The sequence below is a fragment of the Anarrhichthys ocellatus genome, unplaced genomic scaffold (assembly GCF_004355925.1).
Source record: "Anarrhichthys ocellatus isolate YVR2014 unplaced genomic scaffold, GSC_Weel_1.0 scaffold66, whole genome shotgun sequence".
Taxonomy (NCBI): Eukaryota; Metazoa; Chordata; class Actinopteri; order Perciformes; family Anarhichadidae; genus Anarrhichthys; species Anarrhichthys ocellatus.
The window spans coordinates 1639183-1658266 of record NW_022280096.1 but is presented as its reverse complement, the minus strand read 5'-3'; the positions used below and the strand labels follow the sequence as shown (position 1 = coordinate 1658266).

Sequence of the window (19084 nt, the reverse complement as noted above, 5' to 3'; positions counted from 1 at the left end):
CAGACATTAAACCCACTTACGTAACAGAAAAAGAGGACTGTTTGTATTCATTCATTTCAGAAAATCTCTGCTTATTATCAGCTTACAAAACAAACTTTTTTTTAAATGCTGAGTGAAGTAGTTTGCGTCAAATATTTGGTATCCTCAAACCATATTGCATGAAAGAAAACCTTTTTGGTCTGTCACAGTCATTTTTGACTGATCCTTGATCAGCAACTGATTGTCTGTATAGAGTATATCAGCTTGTGTCTGGGTGTGTGTGTGTGTGTGTGCGTGTACTCTTGGGTTTGGGGATCTGAGTGTCACTCTTTGGGAGTGTAGCCTGGATCTAGCTGGGATTTAGTGGTTTTGAGTCACATTATGAGTGACCATCAGGCACACAGGCAGGACACAGAATGTAACCAGCCTCAACCCCCAACTAATCTACTCACGGATTCATCTCCCGCTCAAGGAGCTTACCGGGCCACTGTTTACCCCAGGGGGTACCACAGATGTACAGTACACTCCACACACACACACACAGTTATGTCACTTGGGTTGTGGAAAAATGTTCAGCTGGGTCTTTCACAAATTTGAGAATTTTGGGAATGTTACAGGTCTATTGGGTAAACACCCCTGTTTCGACAAGTCATAAACCCATTCCTCCGATTATATTATATTCATCATTTCTGGAGTTTCTCTGAAAGTTTCAGTTTCAGTGAATACAATGAGCTTGGTACCTTGTAGTGTTTACAAGATATACCCACTTTCAAGCTACACTAACTGTTTCTGTTTCAATTCAAAAGCACAAACTGGTCTCATGCTTTCTGTGATGTCATGCATTAGTTCTTCTTACAGAGACTGTACAGTCCTGATTTTCAAACTCAATATTATTCTGAAAAATATGCCACGCTTGCTAATGAAATCATAGGTTATCATTAACCTCTCCATCTTGAAAAAAAAAAAAAAATGTGAAATAAAAGCTACAAAATATTTGCAGGGGAAAAAAATATCAATTTTATTCCCTGTCCCTGACAAGAACAACACACGGCAAAGGGTACCAGGGGAAATCTACAGAAGTTCTGCTTATCCCCTGTAAATGCATTATATCATGGTGATGCTGCAAAGTTATTCCAACTGTTACAATCCCTACGCCTCTGATCCCCCCTGCCCCCCAGTGTTGAATATCTAATATATTGTAGATGGTTGATCCCTAAAAAAATACTCTGCCCCACTTTGCATGCCGGGATGGTGGTAATGCAATAAGACTGTATAAGCACAAGGCGCACCAACTGAGTACTGATCCCAATTATGCTTGTCCAGGATGTTAACAGGGGGGCTAACCCGGGCCAGAAGATCACAGACCTGTCTGTAATCACAACATTTGCAGTTTTCTTTCAATTTTACCAGCACTATTTGTGCATTGTAATATGACAGCATTCAATGCTGACATCTGATTATAATCAAAACCTGGACATTTCTTCTTGCCATTAAAATATAATAATTCTTTAATTCCTTTTTAGTTATGTATGGCTCTAGGGATGACAATTATGATCTGTCGTTCAGTCCACTATAATAAAGATAAACATATCTTAACAACTGTTTGATGGATCGCCATGAATTCGGTACAGATATTCTTGGTCCCCATGGTGGTGAACCCTTCTGACTTTGGTGATTGCTTGACTTTCCCTTGTGCCACTGTGCTTGTGCCACTGACAGCGAAACATGTCAACATCTACTTGATGTATTGGGACAAAATTTGGTTCACATATTCATGTTTCACAGAGGGTGAACCTGAATTACTTTAATATTCCCCTGACTTTTCATTCAGCACCATCATGGTCAACATTTTAGGTTTTCTAATACTTTGGTTGATCATTTCCATCAGCCTTGGATGTACTTTGTGTTTTGTACTAATTAGCAAATGTTAGCCAGCTAGATGAGTATGGTGATCATGGTAAACACTAGCTGTTGAACACCAGTACTAGGCCTATCACTGTTGTGACTATATTTTCAAACCCACTGTGTCACAGCCTTACATAGTCTGCACTAATAATCCCATCCATATTCCATATTTTTAAATCAAAATATTATTTAATTTCTCTTAGTGATAAGTATAGTTTACAGTTTATTGGATGATTTGCCATTCCATGTGGTATACATCCTCTCAGGATGACTGTAATAACTCTGGTGGTCCCTCAACTTTTCATATAGCACCATCATCAGATCAAATTTTAGATTCTTTGCTTTGTGAGTAAATAACAGTTTAATCATTAACATGTCTGCTGTGCCTACTCACTGGCATCCTGAGCCTCTTCTCTGCAGTTTTCATACTAGATTCAACCAACAGGCCAAGGTGTTGATACGAGCCTCGATGACATATGGAAGCATGAGGAGATGAGAGCACGTGTGAGGCTTTTAGATCAAACGTGAGATTCAACATGAGCTTGGGTGTTTTCCGGCTGTTTTCGCTGAGTCCTCACTCCCACCCTTTGGAGGTGAGAGACAATGACTAAGAGAGGGAGAGAAGGAGAACAAGTCAGGCGAGGATAACTCTCTTACATAATGTCTGCTGCTGCTGACACGTTTGGTCACGCTCCCAATTACTACTACTCAGTCCACCACCAAGAGGTGTGTGTGTGGTGTTTGGTGTGAGTGAAAGACAGAGAGAGATGGTGCTGAGAGGGTGGTCCACAGTCCTGCCTGTGGGTGAGCTGAGACGATTGTTATTGATTGAACAGCTGTCACTTTTAATTATGTCTCTAACCAATCAATGCAAAAGGCGGCAGGAGCCAAAGTGACATTTCTCCAGTCCACACCCAAGTCTCCTGAGTGGCTCAACTTTCCTTTGTTTTCACCCATGTGCAGTCAGATGTCTGACCCAGCTTTTCGGCACCTGGTTTCGTTCATTTGGGGATGTACAATGGCAGTGCAAAAAACCCAGAGGATGTTCAAATACTTCAAACAATGTGTTTTGGGAAACAAAGTTAAGTCAAGAACTCAAGATGTGCATTCATCAACTCAAAAGTCACATTCATTTTCAGTAGAGACAATGTTAGATGGCTGGTAGTTGGAGCACGTTTAAAACCTCTTTAAGACTAGCCCTATATTTAGGCCTCTGCTCGAAAATTGCATTACCATACCTAAAAGACTGCAAATCTGTAACTACAAGGCCTATTTTAATAATTTTGATGGTATAGTACAGGTAACACTTGTGAGATGTGTTCATATGTGAAAATATTGTGTATATGTTACCGGTTAACAGTGAATGAAGATGGGACACAGCTCAAATTGAAAAGTTTCAGGTTCGCCTGAAAAAAGCACTGAAAGCATGAATATCTTTTTTTAATGATGCAGGTGAAAGCTAAAAACTCTCCCAAATCATAGCACAACATATCAGAAGGCTATATAAAAGATTTGGCTTTGATAAAGTGAAGCAAAAAAAGGGTAAAGAGAGGTTTACTACAGGGAGGTCAAGCTGATTTGTCATTTTGGAAGCAGCTGTTCCAACTGTTCCATTGTACTTTTATATACTATATAACTATATATTTCACTTGTTTTATCACTGATATTATTTAATCTATCCAAATACAAGCAGTTTGGCATCATTTTGAGAGCCTGAGGCCTCTCTAAACCCTCTCTGTGTCTGTGAACCACCGATCAATTCTCGTCTGCCTGTGTGTATGTGAAGCCCTTTTGAGCCTATGATTGGCTAATCCCAGACTATGACACCTCTTTAGACGCATCAGAGTGTCATGAATACAGGGGTGGTAACGTGGATTTGATTGACAGAATCGTCAGAGGAAAAAAACAGAAACGCGCCGTGCGTCGCCCTGCGTAAAAGCTGATTCGCCGAAAGTGAAATCCCTTCCCCTACGGTCCCCCAGCCTTGTCTGACCCCCTTTCTCCAGGGAACACTGTAAAAAACACAGGAAAGACGTAGCAAAAGTGTTTTAGCCGGCAAAAACGGAATATGAATCCTTTTTCTTCATGATTCGTCTCAAGGTACGAAGCATTTATGGTTTATTCTGCGGTGGAGTGGCTTGGTTTTGTGGTGCTTGTTGGCTGTATGATTGTAATGGTTTCACAGAGAGAAATTCTGAAGATACCTGTGGACTCTGTGTCGAATGCTCGTGCTTTTTGCTATCTCGGTTAGCCGTGTTAGCGGTTAGCATTTTCTTTGTTCAGCTTTGTAGGGAGTGGATGGCCGCAGAGTCATGCCGAAAAATACGTGATATTGTGGTACGTCTTCTAGATATGATATTAGTTTGTGTATAATTGTGTTTGCAGTGTGTAAAATGGCTGGTATGATGATTTTTCCCAGAATTTTTTCGTTAATTTCGTATATAACATGTGTCGAGTATTCATTATATTTGTTTCTGAAAAGTGCATTCTACAACACGCTATGACACGCTGCCATGCTAAACGTCCCGCTCGAACCCCAAATGGGGCTCGCTCGGGCCCAGAAGGTTTTAAGGCTTGACTGGGCATGAAACTCTCTAAGTGGAAAAATGATGAGCAAAGGATGAGCAACTGTGTAAGAAAATATCTGTTTCTTTAATAAAAAGTCAAAGCTACAAGTCAGTGGACATAAAAGAGTGAAGATTTACACATGGTTTGAACAGCCCAAGCAACTCCCAAGTGGTTATATACGTAAGACATCTTGGTCAGTGGCCATATGCTTCACACTCTATGTGGCTTTAGTTATGGTGGGAGTAAAGAAGGAAGTTACTGAAAAGAGTGAAAAAGTCATAGGGAGGAGGTCTGGGTGGACGGATGGGTCGAAAAACACCGGACCCAGGAGACTGCTACTGTTGGTGTCCCAAGGGAAACCAAAAGTCAACTATATCTTACATTACCGTACTGTTGTACGGAACGTCACTTAACTTACAGTGCTAACACCTACTTGACTATGTAACAAACTTACTTATTTTAACCCAAACAGCTTATTTCAAAACTTATTTGAATCCTACAAACCCAACCAAGCTGTTTCCTATAGTTCACCCCAAAATCAAAAATACATATTTCCCCTCTCACCAGTGGGGCTTTTTATCAGTCTAGATATTTTTTATCTGAGTGGCCTAGTGTTGGACATATCGACCGTAGAGATGTCAGTCTTCTCTACAATATAATGGAACTATATGGCACTCGGCTTGTGGTGCTCAAAGTGCCAAAAAATACCTTTGAAAAATTCAACAGCAATGTCTCTAGAAATCATGACCTGGTTACTGAAGATAATCCACAGACCTGGTTATGAGCAGTTTCGTGAAAGAACTATGGTTAGTTCATGACACTACAGATAAGAGGAAAAATATGTTTTTTGGAATTTGGGGTAAACTCTCCATTTAAAAATGTCCTGATGAAAACGTCACATGTCAAACTTCAAACATAGTGTGTATGGACAGCACGTTGTCTGTTACTGTCCTTGTAGTTGTACAAACCGTGTATTAGTCTCCACTGCCAGCAGTGAGCGCGCTATACTCCATATTTGTTGAAATCCATTTGTGAATGCACAAACAGTATCCAGGTAATTTCTAGGGAAGAATCAGGGCTTACTTTGTGTCTCTATACTGTGTTCTTTGAGTGGCAAAATGCAATTCAGCCCTGCAAGCTAGAACAAATTTAACAAAGGATGATTCACAATGGCGGTATGTTTGTAATTGTGACTTTCAATGTTTACCCTATTCAAATTGAATGCCATGCTAAACCAAATGTTCCTGTGAATAATAAAGCTTGGGACTGATGAAGTGGCCACTGCTGAATTAAGCAGGCAGTAATTGAGGTGGCGGTGGGTCTGAGCTAACAATGTAAACAGTACGATGCACTACAGTCCATCAAGATTAATGGCATCTCTTGTTGATAAATAACAATTATATACCAATAATAATATGCGCTGTGTTCACAAAAAAAAAGTTCTGTCAATCCATCTCTTTTCATTTCTCTTTTACATATGTAGGAAATTTAGGTTTAGAATTGTGCTTTAATACATTATAATAGAAGTGTTTAATGATTCATAATTAAGAATTCATAATTAGTCATAATTACAGGAGTGTTTTAGAATTTAGTTGGAAATGTTTCTTAGTAGAATTTGTAGCACCTTTAGATCTATGCTTGTAAAACTTGTGAAGTTTTTGCCAAAAGTTGCAAATCCTTATCTTTATATAGAATCCAATGTTTATCATAGAAGTGTTAAACCATAAAAGACAGTTATTGAATGTATTAAACTGATGAGTAGACAAGGGTCAGGCAGGCATTTTCAGACAGGCATTTCAGGTCATACCCATGCGAGGGTCCTTTCAGCTGGCTGATGCAAGAAGGAGGAGCCAGCTGGAGTTAGCCAAGAGGAAATAAGATGGACAGAGGGGAGGGGTTTTCAAACTGTGAAGAGGGAGCCAGAGAAAGATTCTGTCTCTTGCTCCTGTTCCACTGTGTGGGTGGTAACGTTTTCGGGGTGAGCGGGTCATATTCTGTGTAACTGTAAATAATGTACTTCACTATGCAATTGTTTTAGCTTCAGAAGTATCAAATGCTTTGTTTATAGTTGAAACCGGCTGTCTTTGTGTAAGAGGCTGGATCACATGCTGTTTCCCCACAGTCTAGAGGTTCCTTGAACTCCACACATACTCCTCTTGTAGCTCCCTCTTTTTACTTCTTTCCATTCTTCCCAGTTGCTCTCAATTTCTTTCTGTTCTCTGAGTGATTGAGGTGTGGAGGTAGACAAGTCTGAAAGACATAATTGGATCCTTGAATTCTTTATGGGAACAACATTCACCTCTGACCCACTGCATTTCCACATTACCACCGCAGGATTCCAAAAGCTTTTATATATCCTCCCTTTTTACTTTCCACAATGTCAATTGCATCACAGCTGTTGGCAAGTTTCATTCCCTGCTATGGTGATATACATTTGCAGTCCAATGTATCACTCAAGGTAGTTGGTTATTAGCTAAAGCATGCCTCTGTGAGCAAACAGCATAAACACCTATCCAGCAAGTCTGAGGTGTCATTGTTGGCACAATCATCACCATCTCATTGTGCCGCCTGGTGATTCCATTTGTGTTGTCTCATACGGTGAAAATGAGTATGTGTGATCCAGCTTTAGATTTAAAGATGGAAAAAACAAGACAAATCAAGCCTTCTGTTGAAACTGGGAGAGACTTTCAAAGTCTTCCGCTGCTGGAGAAACAAAACATGCACTCTGAGGAGAGCAGTATTTCCTACCTCCCAGCCATGTGTTTGGGCTTACACCAGGACAATCATGGCTTACTGACCCTCATCCGTTTCCATGGGGACGGAAAAGCCATTTCTGCCATTACTGAGATTAGAGTCTTATCTGCTTTTGCTCTATTTTGGAATAGCTCATGCAGACTCCTATCTGGAGGCCTGCTGCTGGCAGTCCAACAGCTATTATCACAGCCACAATATCTACCTCTGATATCACTACCCATGAAACTACTGTTAAACATCCAGAGCTACACTATGTGCCATTACTTTGGCAGAATGCTAGTTTGCAGTGGCCAAATGGGAGCTTGATAGCTGCTTTACGGCATGTTAATTAACACTGCACTGGGTTACTAAAACCAGTGAAATGAATTATCCAGGAAGTCAGTTTTGATGATTTTGTTCCAAGGAATATCAAATAAAAAGCATAGTCCAGCTTTGTCCTAACAGAAAGTCCCTTCTCCTCTAATGTTTAGGGAGTCTGCATTTCAATTAGTCACTTTTCATGGGTGGAGAACTGACCAATTACATTTTGGCAAATAGTGTGAATCTACAATAAGCCTGAGACCAACATTACAAATCCCTTTCCAACACAATTTTCCACATCAGTATCTTTGTTGAATGCTTTTCATTAGAATACAAGACAGAATTGTTTCGGGCCATACTGTATCATTTTTCTTTAATAATTGTATATAATGGGAGGAGGCTCGCATAACTGTAAAGTTGGTCGAAGATGAATATTACTGCAAACATTTATACTGTTTGTGCTCGTCTAGAGATCTAAGAGCCCAAAATTGTGAAATCCTGAAGAACTTTTAGTAAACTTTTAGGATGCAATGTGCATCAGGTGCATGTGTGCTCTTTGAGCATCTTAATTAGAATGGAATATTATGTCCACTGCTCTTTAAAGCCATGATCTTGCCTCATGTGATAGAACTGACCAACTCTTTGCCAAACCACACCCCCAACCCAAAGTTCATATTAACCTCTGACATCTGTAACATAAAGCTTTGATTGATAGCACATGCTGTGTTCAGACTCAACTCAGGGTACAAAAGTGATCGAGGCTGATGAGATGAACACATTTTTCAAATCAAGACAGTGTGTCACAGCTCTGCCACTACTATCCTGTTTATCTCTCACTCACCTAATCAGCTTATTCAGTGCACGTGCTAGTCACACCCACCTCATCAGCTCATCACTCTCACCTGCGCACTCTGCTGCACTCACTATTTAGACCCCAGTCACACACACACTCACTGCCAAATCGTTCTCCACATTCATGCCAGACCTTCCAGCGAATACCCTCCAACTGATTTCCCGTTACCGACCCTGCCTGTTTTGGACTTATCCACCTTGCCTCTGCCCCGGTAATTCACTCAGTCTTCTGTCTCCGACCACGAGATCCTGCCACTGTTTCCTCGGCATTCTGTCTGCCTTCTCCCTTAACGGCTTGTTGTTCCACGGTGTGGGATTATCCATCTGTGCTAAACAAAGACTGTTACCTGTTGTGTGTCCAGTTGAAAATAAAGCTTTGATTCCAACTATCCAGTGTGTCTGCCATACTGCTCCTGGGTCCTTACCACACCCGTTACAGTACGATCTGGCCTTAACATGGATCCAGCATACGACACCACATCACAGGCCCGGTCCATGATGATCGAAGAGGCGATACAGCGACACGAGACCCTGGTGGTCACCAACACTGCCGAGGTTCGCCACACCCTGGCGATTCAGAACCAGATTCTGACCACCTTGATTGACCAGGTACAGCAACTCATGGCAGACACAACTTGTCGGTGTGGTCGCTGTCACCTGCTTCGGTCCACTATGGAATTGAACCAGCACGCTCTGTCGGTCTCGGATCCCCGGGTGGGGGAGCCGGAATGTTACGCTGGGGATCCTGAGGGTTGCAACGCATTCCTGACGAACTGTTCCATCCTATTCGCGTTGCAGCCCCGCACCTTCATATTTCAGAAGACGCCAGAGTGGTGTTTACCATCAACCACCTGACGGGGAGAGCTCACCAGTGGAGAGCGGCGGAATGGGATTGTCGTACTACTGCCTGTGCTTCCTTCCAGTCGAACTACGCAAGGTTTTTGGGGTGGTGTCCATGGGACCAGATGTAACCGGAGGGCTAATGAGGCTTCAGTAGGGCCACCAATCTGTCACGGACTATGCCATCGAATTCCGGACCAAGGCACGATTAAGTTCATGGAACATGGACATCCAGTGTGACTGTGCCTGTACTGTGGCCAGGCGGGTCATTTTGCTCACAATTGCCCGTTAAAAGCCCGGGCTCACTAGTAAATAAGGAAGTATTGGTGAGCCGAGCAGTTTCCCGACCCTCCGCCTGTCAACTACCACTTTTCCATGCCCAGCTACTACTACCCGGGGGCTCCCATACCATTTCCACCTTCCTGGATTGTGGAGCAGATGCGTCCATTATGGACGAGGAACTCGCTACACAGTTGGGGATCGACCGGATACCTCTTCCCCAGTCTGTTCCAGCCAGCGCCCTTGACGGTCATCTTCTGGGGACTGTGATGCACCGTTCCGGTCCAGATGCTGCTGTCCAGCAACCACCATGAGACCATCAGCTTCCACATTCTGCAGACCCCTTGCAGCCCCCTCATTCTGGGATACCCCTGGTTGCGTTGACACAATCCTCACATCGACTGGACTATGGGGGCTTTTCGGGGTTGGAGCCAGTCCTGTCATCCAGTCTGCCTGAAACAAGCCGCCGCACCACGGGGTTCCTCTCTCACCAGTTCCACGCCTGAACTTGTTTTGCCTATATGTGCATTTGTCTTGTTCAGTGTTGCTATTTTCCATTTTTTGATGTGTATGTTATGTGCTTCAGTGTTATACTGTATATGTGCTTGTACTGTAGGTGGGTTTGTTCTGCCTGATGCATGCTGCAGCCTGTTATGTCTGCTCTGCTTTACTGTCATACACTTTTCTTTTGTATTGGTTTTGTCTATACGTTGCTGTCCATTTGTCTATGAATTTTAATTCCGTTTCTATTTGAGACTTTGTTATTTTAGGCTGCCTTGAAACACCTGGCCAGGGACAGCAGATGTAAATTAGCCTTTCTGGCTAACTCTGGCTCACTTACAGTTCAACTGTCGATTGGTGTTCATTGTCCCTGAAAAATAAATAAATAAATAAACAAACAAAACATACGGGGGTTCCCGCTGAATACTTGGACTTTAAGGAGGTTTTCAACAAGTCCAAGACCATGGCTCTGCCTCCCCACCGTCCTTATGATTGTGCCATCAACCTCCATCCTGGTACATTCCCACCGAAGGGGCACCTTTATTCCCTGTCTGCTCCTGAAAGAGAGGCGATGGACAATTACATTAACGACTCCCTGGCTTCCGGTCTTATCCGCCCCTCGTCCTCTCCCGCAGGGGCTGGATTTTTCTTCGTGGAGAAGAAGGACAAGACCCTCAGACCCTGCATCGACTTGAATGAGATCACGGTTAAGAACCGGTTCCCCTTGCCACTCATCGCGACAGCCTTTGAGTTACTTCAAGGAGCCACCGTTTTCTCCAAGCTCGACCTCCGCAACGCCTATCACCTGGTCCGGATCAGAGAGGGGGATAAGTGGAAGACGGCATTCAACACACCAAAAGGACATTACAAGTACCTTGTGATGCCCTTCGGCTCAACCAACGCCCCCGCCATCTTCCAGGCCCTGGTGAACGACGTGCTACGGGACATGTTGGACCGGCACGTATTCGTCTACCTCGATGACATCCTGATCTTTTCCAAGAACCAAGAGGAACATGTGCATCAAGTCCAGTCCGTGCTTCAATGCCTACTGGAGAACTCCTTATTTGTGAAGGCGGAGAAGTGCGATTTTCACATTCCCAGGGTTTCATTCCTGGGATATATCGTTTCCCAGGGCAGCATCAAGATGGACCCCGCAAAGGTTACTGACGTCACTAACTGGTCTGTCCCAAACTCCCGCAAGCAGCTTCAATGTTTCCTGGGGTTCGCCAATTTCTATAGGAGGTTCATCAGGAATTACAGTGCTGTCGCTTCCCCACTCACTGCCCTCACCTCCTCCAGGATTCCCTTCCTTTGGACTTCTGCAGCCAAAGAGGCCTTCCAGAACCTGAAGTCCAGGTTCACCTCAGCACCCATCCTCCAAGTCCCGGATCCGGACAGACAATTTGTGGTGGAGGTGGATGCCTCCGACATAGGGGTTGGGGGTGTCTTGTCCCAACGCTCTGCCGCTGACCAGAAGCTCCATCCCTGCGCCTTTTTCTCGCGTCGGCTTTCCCCCGCCGAGAGAAACTAGACATTGGCAACCGGGAACTACTAGCAGTGAAGCTGGCCCTGGAGGAGTGGCGTCACTGGCTGGAAGGGACCAAGCTCCCATTCCTGGTTTGGAACGACCATAAGAACCTTGAGTACATCCTCACAGCCAAGAGACTCAATTCTTGACAGACCAGGTGGTCGTTATTCTTCACACGGTTCCACTTCACGCTCTCCTATCATCCTGGGTCCTGCAATGTCAAGCCTGATGCCTTTCCCGTCAGTTCCAGGGGGAGGAGGAACCTACCTCTGGCTCCTCTTCCATCCTTCCTGCCTCCTGCCAAGTAGTTGTCCTCACCTGGGAGATTGAGGAAACCTTGAGAGCGGCTTAATCCCTAGATCAAGCCGATCCCAGCACGTGTCCTCCTAACCACCTGTTCATCCCTCAGGGCCGTCGGTCCGACATCCTCCAGTGGGCACACCTGCCACCCAGGCATCCAGAGGACCCAGGATGTTCTGCGGCAGTGTTTCTGGTGGCTCTCGCTCAACGAGGACACCAGGGAATTCATCAACGCCTGCCAAGTTTCCAATCAGCACAAGCCTTCTCACCAGGCTCCGGCCGGCTTGCGGGTAGAGTCCAAGAAGCTGGGCCCAAGATTCATCGGGCCTTTTGAGATCGAGAGGATTATCAACCCGGCGACAGTGAGGCTCAAGCTCCCCAGAGCCATGCGCATCCACCCCACGTTCCACGTATCCAAGGTCAAACCTGTCTGGGAGAGTCCCTTGGTGCCGGCTGCTCCACCTCCTCCACCTCCTCGCCTCTGCAGGTCCAGTCTACCTCCACCTGCTGGGCTCCCGCTGCTGGGGGCGAGGTCTTCAGTACCTAGTGGACTGGGAGGGATACGGTCTGGAGGAGAGGCAATGGGTTCCGGCTCGTAACATCTGCGACCCCCGAATCATTGCCAGGTTTCATCGACAGCACCTGGAACAACCTTCCAGGACTAAGACGCCTGCCGGGAACGCCCAGCAGGTTCCCTGTGCAGACAATGAGGGCCCTTCCTCCAGGCCCGAGGAACCCTACCTCCAGACCCCCTCCGCCCACCCGCTGGGGACTCTGACTCTGCGGCCTCGGAGGAGTTCGATTCCACTAGTTAGAATCAGAATCAGAATCAGAATCAGAACACAGTGCACAGTTACACAGTGTAATAGAATCAAGACACAAGCAATCAGATTAATTTGTGCCTCGACAGTAAGAGCATGTGCTCTTACTGGTGTTGGCTTTCTCTTCCTCAACAGTAAGTGTGGGTCTTCAGCACAGGAAATATCTGCATTTGACATCATAAACATGTGTTATAGCGACAGAAAGGGGCATGTTTATCATTTATGGAAATGTAACATATGGGTAGAAAGTGCATGCGCTGTGATTATGAATGTTATGAACAGGTTAATAGAGTGGCTCTTGTAGTAGATCATATGTGCGTCCCTCATTTTCATACCCCTCTCCTCAATAAAGCAGCTCCAAATTACCTCCTCTTCACTCCCGCTCCTCCCTCCTTCCCTTGCTGTGTAGATCGAGCTCTCACAACCCCCCAGAGGACCCGAGAGAGAGTCTGCGTGCTTGGTGTGATGATCAGCGAGTCTTAGAAAGATCTTGACAGCCAATCATCTGTCTTCTATAGAGTCCTGCATGGCTTCACATTTGAGGAGGGTGCCATTTCTTATATTCCTGTCCGGAGAGCTGTTTTATGTTTAGTGTGGACTGTTGTTTTTTCTTTGCCCTGACATGTTGAGGAAAGTCAACTATGCATGCTCAAGTGTGCAAAATATTCACCCCGCTTCCAAAATCAGAGCAGATTACTTAAAGCAGAAGCATTTCTCGTATTTCCTGTCCTGTCCTTCACCAGCCGGAGTGGAAGAAGGAAAGTTACTTATTAAAAATGTTCCCAGACTTGGCTATGTAAGTGTGGAGAAAATATATGTGGGGAGTTAATGTGATTTTGGCTGAGAAGATTAGAAATGTCTTTCATGGTCACATTCCAATATTAGTCCAGAGCTAAGCCTTAATATGTGTTTCTTTTGTGCTTAACCTCATAATGTCAAGAGACCCATAGTCACTTCTGCCGTGGATATTCTCTTCCACTGCCAGAGAAGTTAGCTGCTCCGCTCATCTAGGACAAGGGGCGGATGAGCTGTGTGGAAAAGGAGGGGTTAGCGCAGTAAAGTGTGGTAAGGAGGAACATGTGTGAAAATGGACATTTGTTGGATATTTGCTCCAGTCTACTCCAGCAGCTACAAAAACCACAGATGACGCAACGTCGTCAGAGAGCCAACGTGTGCACAAACAAACAGACTGCAATCGATGGCCTCGCTGATGATCTGTCCTAACAGACTGAGAGTCCTGGCTTCAGTCTTCAGAGTAAACATGAGCGGCCACAGATTCACATTCAATTGAATGACCTTGCTGCTGCCACGTCTCACATGGAGAATTCAAACTCCTCAATCAACCTGCAGTCTCTCCCTGACTCAATCCGAGAAGGATTAAGCAACCAAATCAATTAGAAGCTGCGGCTAAGAAGCAGAAGTCTCCTGCTACCCCCCTCTCACTTCCTCTCTCTGGGTGCAGCCAAAACAAAAGGTGCTTAAGTACATTATATACAGGAGCGGTCCCTGACTTGTAATTAGAATTATTAACAGCTAGATAATTGGAACCACTTTCCTACTATATACTGAAACTCTTTTCAAATGGTGCCAAAGAGCACATGTGACTCACAACCAAAGGTCTGTTTAATTATATTAAAGCCTCATGTTCAACTACTACTTAGACAGTATGGCAGAGACTCAACTGAGGCTGTTCAAATCTATTTTTGTGTCTAATCCCTGACTTTTCTACCCTTTCTCTTTCTCCCTGTTTTCCCTCTGAGTCCTTCTCTTTCTCCACAAAATCTGTGTCTGTATGCAGAGCCTGTTCTTGCCTCTCCTTACACCTTTCTTCCTCCCTCCCTTCCTCCCTCTCCCCCCTCTCGTTCACCACATCTCCCTGGCCCTGGGAAGAATACAGAAGTTCTGAGGGAAACAACTGTGCTCTGGCGGCAGGATGAGAGGACTGGGGCTGTTGGTGAGTGAATCCTCCTTTTCACTCTTTCTGTCTGTCTCCTCCTAGACCCGGAGAATTAAAGGAGATCAGCTTCCTTACAGCCCTGTCTTAGACGGGTTTGATTGCAGAGGAAGGGGAGTCAGAAAGTGTGTGTGTGTGTGTGTGGGGGGGGGGGGGTGCTCATCTCAGAGAAGTAACTCAGAGGGCAACTCAGAAAACATCAGATGAATGTAGTGAAAATACATCAGTTTTTAACATTCAACTTGTATTCTTATTTTAGAAAAAACAATCTGGAGGAAATTATATTGTGTATATTGCTTACTGTGTATATCTTTGTCTTGTTATTGCAATTGTATCTGCCAGGATGTCGCTCAGTCTTTGAGAAAAAATAAAAACATCTTCAGTGAATTGATTGTAAACTCTCAAGATACAGCTTTATTTTTGCTTAAATAGCTTTCCGTTAGAAACAATCACTTTAATCAACGCTATTTGACAACATTACATAAATATGTATTCTGTATCTGCTTGTTACAACTCTGTAACGAATGAAGTCCTGTGGGTTTGAAGTCTGGCTGCACTGCCAGAGTGGTTTGGACTGACCTACCAGTGAGGCAGTGAGGTTTTAGGAGTTTTTTGTCTAAGTTATTTATCCAGATAATCATTGACAACACTGCATGTCAGGTAACAAAACTAAGAGTCTACAGCCACACCAGCAGCTCGGTGAGGCTGTACTTAGACACAATGATGCTTAGAGCTACATGCTAACAGCAGCAAGCTATAGTAACGTTCACAATGCTGATAATGTTTACGTTAACCTGTCTAAACACAAAGTACACCTGAGGTTGATGGGAATGCACTAGATGAAAAGTCAGGGCATTAGTTGTTTTAGTTCATCCTGAGGGGAACAGGGATGTTTCAGTCTAGACCAAAGTGATGGGCCAACAGACCAAACGACATCTTCCCTAGAGCCATGCCACTTAATGTAAAAAATGTTCATTATGCCGTCACAGAACAGAAAGGACCTCTGCCTATTTGAAGTTTTTTCTTGGAAATGTTTCCATTTCTTAGCTGCTTCTTCGAGGTTTAGTTTATGGTAGTGAATGCATACCCAGAAACAAGGTTGGAAACAGTGTGGCTTTGGCACTTTTAAAGATTAAGCCATTAATCTTTTTTTTCATTTTCATGCAATATTGTGTTTGTGAATTGTTGAGAAATTGTGTAAGTATGTGAACTTAAAGGAGTAATCTCAGTGAAATAGTGTTCCATCGTTTATACACACACGTTGACTCACACGTATTGCTGCCTGTCTGTTGGTTGGTTTATTCCTCTCTTTGTCACTATTTCTGTGTCCATCTGTCTGTCCATCTGTTTGCATGAGTAATCAATAGTCTCCTCATCAGACAAATGGAAGAAGATGGTAGGAAGCTACATCAGAAAGCCAATCAGATAGCATAAGTGGGAGGGAAGGACGTTTCAGATCCAAATCAGCTGCAATGAATCACAAGGGCACAGCTGATTCATAGGGCGCAGCTTGATTTAGGACTAAATAGGTGTGATTCAACAACAACTGGCTGCGCTAAATTGCTCAGTTTAATACTGAACTATGCCTGTGCTTTTGACATTTATTAATGACAACAAAGATTACACATTTCATTGCAAATAGGAACACACTTGCTCATGTGTGCTTTCTGACAGTCACACAACCACATAAATTATCTTCCTGTAGATACTGTATTATTATCTTATCCCGAAGAGGTGTGAAAAGTGTGTTTGAAGTTTTAAACATTTACCTTCTGAAAGTAACTGTCACGGTTGGGTTTGGCTATGTGTGTGTGTGTGTGTCTCTCCTGATCATGCTCATTCTCTCCACCTGTGCCAAATCACCTGCCCCTGGTTTTTCCCTCTGCAAACCCCACTCATTTCCACTCACCTGCCGGCAATCCGCTCATCCCTCCTCACATACTTATACTCCCCTGCTTGCCCTGTTCCAGTTGCCGGATTATCATTTGTCGTTTTTCCTCCCCGTGGACTCTTCGCTCTCCTGTGGTCATCTCTCGTGTTGGATTTTTTCCACTCCTGGTTGGAGTTGTTTTTGTGTATGCTTAAGTGCCCAGTAAAGAGCCTTGCATTTTACCTCTCATTGTGTCCTGTGTCTAAGTCTGCGCCTGAGTCTCTGCTCCAATCCTAAACCCACACGGTAAACCCTGAACCGTCACAAAAACACTGAATTGTCAGGATCCCTGTCAGACCAGACACCTCCTATGGCCACACAGCTGCAGCCACTCCAGCCGATTACCTCCTGCAGGCTGACACACCAGACTCAGGTCCCACTAACGCTTTCTCTGGCACTATATAAACTCTGGTCCTGCAGTCTGGGGTTGTCAGGTCGTACCGTCTTTCCCCTTGCTTCAACCCCTTCAACCCCGTTGCATCTTCGGCCTCGAGCGCCTGCCTCCGGTGTCCGTCGGTCCGGGAATCCCCCGTGCCCTCCTTTGTGTTTATGGACTACTCACCACCGCTCTGCCCTCCGTGGTGTTAACGGACTACACACCGCTGCTCTGCCGTCCGTTGTGTTAACGGACTACACACCGCCGCTCTGCCCTCTGTTGTGTTAACGGACTACTCACGCCGTCAAGCTGCCAGCTCTCCGGTGTCGAGCTACGGGACATCACGCCGTCAAGCTGCCAGCCCTCCGGTGTCGAGCCACGGGACTCACACCGTCGATCTGCCTACTCTCTGGTGTCGGACCACGGGCTCCACACCTTCCTGTCATCTTTATTCAGGCTAAATAAAACCTGTTTATTCCAACTTCTGTCTCCTGTGGTCTTGCTATTGGGTCCTAACCGTGAACTCCCGTGACAGAACGACCTGACCATAATGGACCCAGCAACCACAGGAGCAGCTACGCCGTACAGGCCTAACAGTCTGCTGGAGGAGATGAGAAGTTTCGCCGCTGAAGTTTCTCGGATTAGCTGTTTCGTGCAGGAACTAGCCCGGACAGTAGAGTCTCCACCAGTTCCAGCACCCGCACTATTCCCTCCTGTCCTCGCTCCGCCGGTCTGGGAATCCCCCGTGCCGGCTCCAGATCCCTATGACGGAACACTGGGGTAGTGCCAGGGCTTCCTGTTGCGATGCCAATGGGTATTTGACCGTCAGCCTCAGACTTTTGACTCGGACGGGTCCAAGGTCTCCTACGTGGTTGCATTACTGCGGGGAAGGGCTGTGGACTGGGCCGCGAGAACATTAAGTGTTGATCGGCCAAATGCTGTGCTTTTTGTGGACTTTGTGGAGGATCTGAGGAGAGTTTTTGATCCTCCGGTGGCCTCCAATTATGTGGCTAAGCACCTTCTCAGCCGGAGACGGGGCCAAGAAGGTGTAGCGGAACACTCGGTGGTCCGGCCAACTCCGGCTCCCCGTATTCGGACGGCATTCCGGCCGACACCATATCTAGCTGCTGCCTCGGAGCCGCAGCGAACTCCAGCTCCTGTTCCTGCCGCCTCTGCGCCGCAGCCAGCTCCAGTCCCGGCCGCCTCTGCGCCGCAGCGACCTCCAGTCCCGGCGCCCCGTCTCCGAACCGCAGCCAGCTCCAGTCCCGGCCGCCGCCGTCTCCGAACCGCAGCCAGCTCCAGTCCCGGCCGCCGCCGTCTCCGAACCGCAGCCAGCTCCAGTCCCGGCCGCCGCCGTCTCCGAATCGCAGCGACCTCCAGTCCCGGCCGCCGCCGTCTCCGAATCGCAGCGACCTCCAGTCCCGGCCGCCGCCGTCTCCGAACCGCAGCGACCTCCAGTCCCGGCCGCCGCCGTCTCCGAACCGCAGCGACCTCCAGTCCCGGCCGCTGTCTCCGAACCGCAGCGACCTCCAGGCCCGGCCGCCGCCTTCTCCGAACAGCAGCGACCTCCAGTCCCGGCCGCCGCCTACTCCGAACAGCAGCGACCTCCAGTCCCGGCCGCCGCTGCCGTCTCGGAGCAGCAGCGACCTCCAGTCCCGGCCGCCGCTGCCGTCTCGGAGCAGCAGCGACCTCCAGTGCCTGCCGCCGCTGCCGTCTCGGAGCAGCAGCGACCTCCAGTGCCTGCCGCCGCCTTCGGGTTGCAGCGACCTCCAGTTCCTGCCACCACTGGACCAGCATCCTATTCCCCGGAGCCCCGACTCAGAGAGTCCGAGTCCAGCCCGCCGGAGCACCCGTGTCCGGAGCCCTTCTGCCCGCCCGGCCGTCCGCCGGAGCACTCGTGTCCGGAGCCCTTCTGCCCGCCCGGCCATCCGCCGGAGCACCCGTGTCCGGAGCCCTTCTGCCCGCCCGGCCGTCCGCCGGAGCACCCGTGTCCGAAGCAAGTTTGGCCGTCCGCCGGAGCACCTGTGGCCGAAGCTCTTCTGCGGCCCCGTGGCTGGTCAGATCCAGTCACTCATCCTCCGGACCCCCTCCGCCCACCCTGGTTGGCTTTGTATCTGCTGGGACGTCCCTCCTCCGGACCCCCTCCGCCCACCCTTGTTTGTTGTTCTGGACGGTGTAGCTACGTCTGGAATCCGTT

At 46.6% G+C, this 19084-nt stretch overlaps 1 protein-coding gene across 1 annotated transcript in view; it reads left to right on the top strand.

Moving 5' to 3' along the window:
- nrxn3b (neurexin 3b) overlaps nucleotides 1-19084 on the top strand; it is a 389076-nt gene that overhangs the window by 89897 nt on the left and 280095 nt on the right. Inside the window, exon 3 of the mRNA XM_031872805.1 lies at nucleotides 14426-14581. The gene's annotated coding sequence lies outside the window, so the exon portion shown is untranslated. The remainder of the gene's footprint in view (nucleotides 1-14425; nucleotides 14582-19084) is intronic.